Source organism: Nematolebias whitei, chromosome 7 (assembly GCF_014905685.2).
Source record: "Nematolebias whitei isolate Nwh7 chromosome 7, NemWhi1, whole genome shotgun sequence".
Lineage (NCBI taxonomy): Eukaryota > Metazoa > Chordata > Actinopteri > Cyprinodontiformes > Rivulidae > Nematolebias > Nematolebias whitei.
Genome location: NC_056504.1, coordinates 5,307,950 through 5,317,792, shown reverse-complemented (window position 1 = coordinate 5,317,792; position 9,843 = coordinate 5,307,950). Strand labels below are relative to the sequence as shown.

At 40.5% G+C, this 9,843-nt stretch overlaps 1 protein-coding gene across 1 annotated transcript in view; it reads left to right on the top strand.

The window, feature by feature from the left end:
• Window positions 1-2,731: 2,731 nt before the first annotated feature.
• The window catches only part of LOC119411659 (neurofascin), a gene marked incomplete at its 3' end in the record, with an annotated part of 43,791 nt that continues 36,679 nt past the window's right edge, over window positions 2,732-9,843 (top strand). Inside the window, 2 exon segments of the mRNA XM_037678562.1 lie at window positions 2,732-3,028; window positions 8,947-9,087.

The following is a 9,843-nucleotide window of genomic DNA, read 5'->3' as shown; positions in this document are numbered from 1 at the left end:
TCCTAATGGATGATGCAGTGAAGAAAAATAACATCCTGGTCAGGGTTTTCCTCTTTCACTTTATCCTGGATTCTTTTCAGCAGCCCAACATGTTAAATTTGTTGATCCTTCCGTTGTGACATTGTCAAGTTTGCTCCACAGTAGTTTCATTCTCTCGATGACAGCAGACGTTAAAAATAAACACACAATAAAAATCCTCTCTCCGTGTTTTTCCTTTCAGAGACTCCAGGGTCCAAAACACCTCCATTGTCTCAAAATTGTTGTTAATCCCACAGATAAAAAATAGGAGATGAGCGGTGTCCTTTACATGATTACTTTCATCCAGTGCTAACGAATACCGTAACTTAAAGGACTCTGCCTTTTAGCTTATTTTTCTGGCTATATCTTCATCAATCAGTTCCACAAGGCGAGTCACAGTCATGCGTGATAAACTGATTTTTTTCTAACTTCCTCTGGACACAATAGACCTGCTCTGTTTTTTTACCATGCTTTCTTTTAAAAAAAAAAATCGCCTTCGGAGAAAGGCTTGCTAGCATAGTTAGCAGTTAGCAAAGTGTACTCTTTGAAAACCGCAGCAGTTTCTTGGCATAAAAACTGCCTTTGATTGGACCTCGGTGAAACAATATGTTGTTGTCCACTCCATATTAAACACTCGGCACTAACGGTACACTTTTCTTTTCTTTGATAAGCTCGTTTTTACAGATGAGTTCGTAGGACAAAGTGAAATAAAAGTGAAGAAGAAGAAATTATTCTCTACGGTTACTTGGCCTCTAATACACAGCAGTGTCTGTAGTGCGCCTCTACTGAGAAAATATGGGAACTACAGGTAAAACGACACCAGTTTGTTTCCTATTAAATGCAGCTTTTTAAATATAATTTGGACCAGTGGCTATTTTAACCTCTTTTTGGGGGGTGCTTAAGCATCCCTACATTTTAGCCCAGCACCCCTGAAAAATAAAGTAATTTATTTTAATTTTTTTTAATTGTTCACATTTCGGACAGTTTCGGCAGGCCAATTAAAAAGCCCAATGGGCCATATATGGCCCACGGGCCGGGGTTTGGCCATGTCTGCTCTAAACCATCCTACAATGAATTACAATAGTAATTTGTAATTTTATTACAATAGAGGTAATAAAAGCATGAATCACCTTTTCAGGGTCTCTGAACAGGAGACAAGACCACCTTGGCATAAGTCTTAGTTGGAAGAAACTGGATTTACAACTGCATTTATCTGTGTGTCTAATTTAAAAGTACTATCTAAAATAACTCCCAGATTCCTGACAGTGGAGTGGCTGTATGAAGCCAAGAGGCCAAGAGTGTCAAGGGTGTTACATTTACCAAAGCTGATGAGTTAATTTAATTTAAATTCAGAAAATTTAGTTTTAACCAGACTTTAATGTCATTTAGACAGTTCAAGAGTGGTTCCAGTGAAGTGACCCTGTTGACTTAATGGTCAAAAACAACTGTATATCATCAGCAAAGCAATGAACAGGGATGTTGTGTTTTCTAAAAATGGACCCCAAAGGCAACATGTAGAGATTAAAAAGCTGTGGACCTAAAATAAACCTTTGAGGGACCCCACCTAAATAAACAGAAAAACTCCTGTCAGTCAGGTAGGATCTAAACCAGGATAAAACCGTGCTTTTAATACGACCACCTGCTCAAGTCGTGACCACAAGATGTTGTGGTCCACAGTATCAAAGGCAGCAGAAAGGTCTAAAACAGCAGAGCTTCCTGCATCAATGGCTAAAAGACATTCATTAAAAACTCTTCAAAGGGCTGTCTCTGAGCTGTGGCCTGATTTTAAACCTGAGGGGGAAAGGGGGTGGAGCTGGTGTTTCGCTTCGGGACAAATTGAGAATGCCGATTGGTCCGTTGCTGACAAGCCTACTCGATTGATTGACAGATGGCGTCATGCCAATTGCGACCTGTAAATTGAAAATCCACTCCAAAATAGTAGTTGCTCATTCATCATCTTATCATCTTCGTCCTGCTGACTCTCAGGCTCTCACTCTTCAGTTTCATTATAACCCACTGCCAAAGGGAAAAAGCCAAGTCAGTCATGTTTTTGATCATGTGTGTTCTGTTGATGAACCACTGGATTCATTTTAATAACATTTTTTAAAGTAATTTGATGTACTGCACATCTACATCTAATTATCGTTTGTATGAAACCCATTCAAAATGGTGACCACAGCTAATTGGCCCAACCAAACCATGGCTTAGCCTCAGTTTGTTTTACACATATTGAGCTAAGGTGGTAGTAACTGAGACTCATCGCCAACCTTTACTTTGAGCACAAACTGGTTGCACAAGAAGAGTTTTTAATCTTTGAAACTTTGGTTTAAATATTTTATTTTTATGTCAGACAGCCAGTTTTATTTATTGACTTTGCTAATCTTTTTAGACAGTTTAAAGCTTGTTACTTCAATTTAAATATATTTATTAATGTACCACAAGAAATATACAGTGACGTAATAATTACATGATAAGATATATATAATTTTATTCATAAAGATTTGTAAAAACCTGACTCAGAAGACAAGACCTCCAACAGGTCCCTGGTATTTGACTTGCATGAGCATTCTGGACATTTGTTCACACTTTGCAACAGAAATGTGTGAGCGTGAGCAGTGGAGTGTGTGTGTGTGTGTGTGTGTGTGAGCGTGAGCAGTGGAGTGTGTGTGTGTGTTTCATTAATAATGGATGAGGTGGGAGGGGTGATGGAGAGTAGGCGGTGACAGATGGAGAATCAGTGAGCTGAAAGACGTTGGGAGAACAGAAAGAGAAAAGGAGAGTGAGGAAGGAGAAAGAAGGGAATGGATAAGATGTTTTAGGTTGTGGATGTTTCCTCTGATTTAACTGTAGATGTTCGGTGTCTGCACGGTGGATTCAGAGGACAGCGGCTCAGCCTTTGTGCTCCCTATGGGTTTTTGTCCCTGGATGCTGGAGGGTTGATACAGAGGGATTTCCAATACGATGATCCAGCTCTGCTGCTCACCTGAACACCTGAGCTGCATGGACACAGGTACTGAACCATCTCTGTTTACTGCGGCGCTGAAGGGGGGTGGGGGACAAACCATCTTCTTCTGAGCTTTTACTTCCTGTACAGTAACGACGACTGAACCATTTCAAGCATGAATCTGATTTACTGATAAACTGTGATCAGTTCTGACTCACAGTCACACATTTTTAAAAACAGCTTATGGGTTCACACACCAGCACCTCTTTGTTCTTCAGATGCACTGTTTCTGTGGCTTTTCATCATCTCAGCTTTTGTCCCTCTGACTTTTGAAGTCCCTGCTGGATCACATCACACTGGATGTATGCTGCACAGGCTCAGCTGCAGTTTGTGTTGTTGTCCATAAGTTGTGATCTAATGCTCATTTTACCCGACCTTTGTTATGTTATACAACCTAAAATACTTATTTTGTAAAGGACTAATAATTTGGGCTGCATGGTGTAACTGATTACTACCGTCTCCTGAACGAGTCTCAAGTTCAAAACTTGCGGTGTGTCCACTTTATATGCTCTCTCCATGCTTATGGTTTTTTTTCCAGGTACTCCAGTTTCCTCCAACATTTTGAAAACATCTAGGACATGTAAATACTTATTCTAAGTTAATTATATCTATGTGCAATGTTCTATTCTAGTCCTGCAGGAGGCTGATGACCTGTCTTTATAACACCTGTTTAGTGTCCACTGAGGACAAACAGGCTTTTTGACAACTCTTACCAGTGATGTTTCTGAATGTCCACTGTCCCTGGTTATGTTAATGTTCCCTATGAATCAGCTTGGAGAGACACATTTCTCACTCCTGGGGTATTTGAGTGTAGGAGGAGCCATTTCATGTTTGTGATTTAATTTTGTCATGTTTAGGTGGCATGGTGAGCGTGTGATTTGTAGTATAACTTGCCACAACATTGCTGTTAGTTTTGTTTTGCTGCAGCTTTCATTCAACTGTTGCAAAATGAAGAGCGGGAGTTGGAAATCCCCTCCATCCATATGACCATCCGTGAATGTTGTGAGCATGATAACGTAAAAAATAAGTGAGGTACCAACTTCCAGTTTGGTGTGTGGCTACGTCTAGGTGTAAGAAAGGCTCCTTTTGAAAATTGGGTTTACACGCCAAGCTCAAAGATGGCTGCTGCAATATATGGATCTATGTAAACATTGCAAGCTAGATAACGTGAAAGCAATGTGCCAACTTCCATTTTGGTGTGTAGCTGCATCTAGGCGTAAGTAAAGTTGCTATTGAAAATTGGGTTGCCATGTCAAAATCCAAGATGGCTGCCACCATCTATGTTTGTAAATCAGCCATCTCAATCATTTGAGGAAACCATACTTTCTAGTTTTATATTATGTAAAAGTATATAGTTTCCTCAAAAATGATTGGGGTGTGGTCAAAGATTATTCTATGGTGGGCATGGCCACCATTGGCCACCCCCTAGCTCCTCCATTGCTCCAGGTAGTGGACAAAATTACTCCTTTCACTCGCCAGGATCCATCACTCTGCGCTGCCTTGAACAAGCAAAACATAAGTAAACCAGAGAATTTGCATTTCCTGCAAAAATGCAAGTGTGAATGCCTCTTGCTTACAAATGTCAAGAAAACAGTTGAAAAGTAGCTTAAAATAGCAAAATGAAGCTTCAAATATCAGAAGGAAGCAGAACGTGCACAATCGTTCCTTATGTAATGGACTGCCAGGCTGCTGCCAATGTAAACTTTTGATCTGACAGTACTATGCGTTTGGGTTTGCTATCAGCTACCACTACACAAAATTTCAGCTAAATAGTTCTAAAAATGCTCGAGTTATTGTTTTCTTTCCTTTTTTAGCTAAGATGGACATCTTGGATTTTTGATGTGGATGCAGTGTGTGACGGGGTACGTGCTCAGCTATAACTTCACCAAATTTTAGCTCTGTATGTAAAAAAATGGCTGAATTAAATCCATACAAAAGTATTGTTGGTGGCCATCTTGGATTTTTGATTTTCATGCAGCATTTGATGGGAAACACCGTCAGCTATAATTACACAAACTTTCAGCTCAATATGACTATAATTGGCTGATTTATAGTATTTTTTTCCTTTTTTGCTAAGGTGGCCATCTTGGATTTTTGATTTTCAATCAGAGTCTATTAGGGACCTTTGTCAGCTACCAACATGCCAAGATTCAGCTGAATAGCTGTAAAAATGGCAGTTATCGCAGTTTTTCCTATAAAACAGCTGAATAGTAGCTAAAAAATGTAGAAAGAAGCTTAAAGTGGAGGGAGCTTAATTGTGCCCACTAAGGCTGAAACAGGCAGAAATTAGCACTATGCAATTGAAATCATGTGAATTGTAGAAACGTTTCTACAATATCTTTTGTTTTGTTTTGTTTTTACTGAATGTCCAGAGGACCAGATTTAACGTTTTTAGATTGTTCTACCTGGATTATTGAGCATGCATCAGGATGTTTGGATATATAATTTATTGAAATAGCACAAAAACTGTGGGAGTAGTTAAATGCCGAAAAACGTACGGAAGAAAAAGAAGAAAAACCTATCAAAGTTCATATTCAATCATCCAGGTAAAAAAAAATCCAGCAGTGTTCAGTCAGGTCATTTGGACAGTTTTTCTTTTTTTTGTTGAGACATTTCACCCTCCATCTGAAAGGCTTCATCAGTCTGAGATGTCTGATGGGTTAGTGGGGAAAACAGTTTGTGACTTCTCAGACTGATGAAGTCCTTCGGATGGAGGGCGAAACGCCTCAACAAAAAAAAGAAACTGTCCAGATGACCTGACTGAACGTTGTTGGACAGAAAAACTATTTTCTTCTACACCGCGTATTTTCATTGACATTTGAATGTCTTGCACCAAAAACGTTAAGGTATCGTGGTCGGTGTCGGGTTGGACCCAGATGCAGGCGGACACAAAGAGCTTAGCTAAAATAAAATCTTATTTATTAAATAAACCAAAGGTAAAGGCTGATGTGGCAGCAACAAAGCACAGGGGAACACAAGGGAGGACGGACGCATCAAGCTTGTAGCCAGGACAATGAGCCACTGCCTGCGTTGTGATAAGAGACAGTTTAAACAGGGCAGTGGGTGAGTGGAAAGTAGCAGCACCTGGGGGATTACCAACAGGGAACAGGACTGAGTGACCAGCTGACTGAAGAAAAACTGAGCAGGCTGACCGAGGGCGAAAATGAGAACTAGCGAGAAAACACGAGAGCTGAACCAAAACACAAGAATCCTACAAGACAGATAAAATGAACACAACACAAAGAGAAAACAAGGCTAATGCCCTAAATCATAAAGACACAGACAAGTTTTACTTGCATCCCCTGTTCAGTTCCAGTCCAGAAAAAAACTCACATGGCAAATATTAACTATTCAACTTCCTTCGGAGCGCTTCGGAGTCCTGCTCGTTTATAAATCAGTTATCAACACTGTGCCTAATGTAAATGCAAACAAAATTCAACATTTCAATACTTTGAATACATGATAATTGTACATAAATGTGGTGCAGATTTTTGATCATTTGAAGTGCATCAAAATCAGTTCTGTCTGATCCAGCCAAGACCACGTCTAGATTTAGAGAGCCAGTGCTGAGGGTTATGGTGGAGGAGGAGAAGTTGTGGATCCTCACAGACTGTGGTCTGTTTGTTAACAAGTCTAGGACCCAGTTACAAATGGAGGGGCTTAGTCCTAGTGTGAGTAGTTTGTCCATCAGTGTTTGGAGGATCATGGTGTTGAAGGCAGACGTAAAGTCCACAAAGAACATACGGATGTAGGAGTCCTTCTGCTCCAGGTGGTTGAGAGCAGTGTGGACCACAGAGGAGATGTCGTCTTTATTATATTGATTCTCGTGGTATCCATGGTGAGGGTCCTTGATAATGTTGATGGTTGTTTTGATGTGGGTCATGACCAGGTTTTTGAAGCATTTAGCGATTATTGGGGTGAGGGCTACTGGCCGGTAGTCATTCAGACCAGTCACTGTAGAGCTCTTTGGGACTGGGATGATGGTTGCGGTCTTCAGGCAGGTGGGAAATGTTGCCAGGGTTAGCGAGGAGTTAAAAGATGTCTGCCAGCACCTCTCAGAGCTGATCGGCACATTCTTTCAGCACCTTTCCGGGGATGTTGTCAGCCCCGGTTGCTTTGTGAGGATTAATCAACCTGAAAGTACTCCTTACTGCTGCTGAGGTCACGCTGAGAAGCTCTTCTTTCAGTGGTGAGGTGAGTCTGGTGCTGGGTGGTCTGTTCAGGTCTTCAAAACATGCGTAGAACTTGTTGAGGGCATCAGGCAGTGATGGGCCTCTAGGGCATTGTTCACTTCTGCTTTTATAATCTGTTATGCACTTAATGCCCCTGGTTTGTTCCACTTTGGAGTAAGCTGTTTGGGGGGAGAATCAGTTTTGTTGTGTGTTTCCTTGACTGATGAAGTCTTCCGGATGGAAGGTGAAACGTTTCAGAAAAAAAAAAAAAAAATAGAAACTGTCCAGATGACCTGACTGAAAATTGTTGGATCACGCAACTCCTACAGAGCGTCGGTAGCATGAGCATCCGGAGCTATGTAAACAGCTGCTATGAACTCGACTGTGAACTCGCGGGGTAGATAATGTGGTTGGCATTTCACTGTTAGCTGTTCCAAAGCCTTGGAGCAATGACGGTTTTTATCAGCGTACAGTTCGTGCACCAACTTTTACTCACATAAATGCATACTTGGCCTCTCCTCAATTTCCCCATTACTTCGCTGCAGCGGTCCGCTCGAAAAACGAGTCTGTCGTCCAGCTGATTTTAGTTCAGTTCCAGTCCAGAAAAACACTTATCTCAAAAACTACAGACATTCAAATCCCTCTGCAATGAGGAACATCGGCATACTGCTTATTAAATTTTGGAGTCAACTTCATGTTAGATAATGGACTCAAGTAATTTACCAAAAATGTCTATAACTCGGTCATTTTTGAGCCAAAATTTTGATGTGGTTGTTTTCACAAGGTCAAGCCACGCTTGAAGTTCATTGTCAACAAATCATCGCAGCACCAACAGATCTTTCATCGTTACATTATTGAGATGGTGCATTAAGTCATTTTCAAGGTTTGAATAAATTGGGTATTACTGTCATTTCTCAACCGAGGATGATTTTAGTTTACAACTGGCAGGAAATATAAACATTTTGTCAATTTAAGGCCTTGTTCTAAGGAACAGCTTCTACCCTGAGGCTGTTAGACTCATGAATCCCTAGTCAGGATTGTCACTGTGAAAGTTACTGTGAAAAAAAAAATCTATGTGATGCCACTTGGTTGTTGAAATGTGCTGCTGACTATCCATGCTGCTGATCTCATGCTGCTGATTTATTTCTTGTTGCTGTGTTTATTCATCCTTATCTGCTCACACATACTCATATTTGTGCTGCTGCTGTTTGGCGTATTGATTTGTACTAGTAGTGCTTAGTGTATTTTTAGTTTAGTGTATTCTTTTCATGTCTTGCATCTTACTACTGTTTTTCTTTACAATTTGTATTTTTGTTGGATGTAACCGGGATCCTATGTACATAGTTTCGTTCCACCTCATGTACCACATGCGATGTGAATGACAGTAAAGAACCTTGAATCCTTTAATTTTCTGTAAGCTATTGCGAAAAACAAAGACTATCATTTTTCCGTTCTACTGTTTTCTGTATCAGGACATAATACATATTTATTGGGTTTTTACTGAAAAATTGTGTCCAGCTCCTGATTCAGCAGCTTTTTTAGAACTTCTTTTAATCTTTTAGTGGTTTTAGTGTTAGTCTCATGGTTATGTATGAATCTTGGCCCACTCTTCTTTCCAACATTGCTTCAGTTCGTTGAGATTTTGTTTTGCAAAGCTCTCGTAAGGTTCATCACAGTATTTCAGTGAGGATGAGACTCAAACTTTGACCACCATGATGATGTGTGTTTCTGTGTGTTTTGTCCTTGCTGCAGTGGAAAGGTGTGAGATGACATCAGGGAATGAGAACAACCGCACATGTGAGAGTGAGCTGATCCAACAAACTCATACAGTACAGCAGCTCAAGTGACCATCCCGAGTCACTGTAGCAACCTCTGAAACTGGTGGATGTTAAGGTAAATGAGAGCTTTTATTTTTTGGCCTCTTTATAGAACACTCATCACAAAACGAGTCATTGTATTTCCCCAAATGCAACACATGGTATGGTACACATTGGTAGTTTCTGAAATTATTCCAGTAAGCTTGAACAAACTGGGGAAGGCTGTAAAAGATTTTGGATGGATGGATGGATGGATGGATGGATGGATGGAAGTGGATGGAAGTGGATGGAAGCGGATGGATGGATGGATTGGAATGGAATTGATTTTGTTCCGGATAAATATATAAAAGTTTGCTCTTGTTTTTATGATTCTGCTGCAATTTGTCAGTGTACTGGAACAGATGAGCAAAGGCTTCTGATGCTTTGATAGTGGTGTGGCGGTATATTCTTATCAACCTTGTACTGGTTCTCCTTAGATTTAGCTTTAATTCCTCATGCCTTAATTAGTCTCTGATTTGACTCCTCTTACCTTTTCTGACATTTTGTTGGAACTCCCCCCACCTTCTTTGAATCTCTACTTTGATTTCTACCACCTTGCCTTAAGCTCTGTTTTGACTCCTGTAAACATGGATGAGTCTAAGCCTTGACCCCGCCCACTGTGGATTAGTCTCCGCCCCTTTGCATGTACTTTACATTGATTCCTCCCATCTTTTGCAAGGCTGTGTTTTGGTGACTCATGTTGTATCTGGACCTCAAATATGACCCTTTCCATAATATTTGAGGCACTGTTTTGACTCCTCCCACCTCATCTGAGGTTCTGTTTTGACTCCTC